The sequence below is a fragment of the Otolemur garnettii genome, unplaced genomic scaffold, assembly GCF_000181295.1.
Source record: "Otolemur garnettii isolate 467f Iridium unplaced genomic scaffold, OtoGar3 scaffold00068, whole genome shotgun sequence".
Classification (NCBI taxonomy): Eukaryota; Metazoa; Chordata; class Mammalia; order Primates; family Galagidae; genus Otolemur; species Otolemur garnettii.
In genome coordinates this window covers 6,057,178-6,058,499 of record NW_003852463.1, presented here as the reverse complement: position 1 = coordinate 6,058,499, position 1,322 = coordinate 6,057,178, and the positions used below count along the sequence as shown (strand labels likewise).

Genomic DNA, 1,322 nt, shown 5'->3' with positions numbered 1-1,322 from the left:
GTGAAAGGCGTTTTTACTGTTGTTACTTTAGCTCCCTTTTACAGATGTGAAACTGAGACCCAGGGAAGCCAGATAAGTCTCACAAAGTCACATGTAAGTGGAAATGAGCTATGGCTCACACTTGGCACAGCCTGACAGCTCTAAGTCCACATTCTTTCCCTGTAGTCACTGGACTTGTTAAGTGCAGCTATGATAGCACTGACATGCAGTGTGTGGAGGCCAATGTGAGAAGGCTGGTAGTGTCTTCCAGGGTGCTACCTTCCAGTTAGATACCTGTGCGCCAGGGCCTCATGCTGGGTGGGCACAGTCATATGGGATGCACTGCAGGCTACCTGGTCTAGTCCCTGGCTCCAAAACTTCCTGGGTGGACTTTTGACCAGAGATATATCCCCTGGTTCTTAGCTGCCATTTAGAATCTCTTTGAGATTCTAACACTTAAAAACACTTAAAGTCGGTGTGGTGGCTCACACCTGTAATCCTAGCACTCTGGTAGGCCAAGGTGGGTGGATCACCAGAGCTCAGGAGTTCGAGACCAGCCTGAGCAAGAGCAACACCGTATCTCTAAAAATAGCTGGGCGTTGTGGTAGGTGCCTGTAGACCCACCTACTCAGGAGACTGAGGCAAGAGGATTGCTTAAGCCCAAGAGTTTGAGGTTGTTGTGAGCTATAACACGACAGCACTCTACCCAGCATGGCAGAGTGAGTCTCTGTCTCAAAACAAGCAAATAAAAAACCAAAACCAACCAACCAAACAAACAAAAACTTGACCTTAAGACTCTTTATTTCCTAATCTTTTGGTACAAAAAAGAATTTATTTTACTTTGCCCCAATAACAACAGTAGCAATCATAGCAAACATTTATTAAGCTCTATTCTGTGCCAGGCACAGAGTTTCATAAGTTATCTATTTTAATCTTGGAAGCAGCTTATCTTACTGTTGAAAAGTCAGGGTGTGGGGAGATTATCTAACTTGCCCAAGTCTCAGAACTAGTAAGTGGTAGAGTCAGGATTCTAGGTAATCCTTGAAACACTCTTCCTCCATCTTTGCATGGTGATATCTGACTGTAGAGCTAGAGGTTAAGCCACTGTTCCATCCTGCTGCCTACTTCTGAATAGAACATTGTACTGGATCTATGCACCATTTTTCTCACTTTCCCTTGTTCATAAATAAATGGGAAAATATATGGGGCCCACCATTTTTTTCCAGGTTTATCCTAATTCTTTAGTACATAGTAAGAACACCCTAATTCAGATCATGTACCACATGGCATTCAAAATTCTCAAAATACGAGACATTTGGTCCAGCCAACCCTTTTTCATTGCC

At 43.6% G+C, this 1,322-nt stretch overlaps 1 protein-coding gene across 3 annotated transcripts in view; it reads left to right on the top strand.

The window, feature by feature from the left end:
* ANXA4 (annexin A4) overlaps nucleotides 1-1,322 on the top strand; it is a 65,720-nt gene that overhangs the window by 39,015 nt on the left and 25,383 nt on the right. The gene's annotated exons all lie outside the window — the stretch shown is intronic.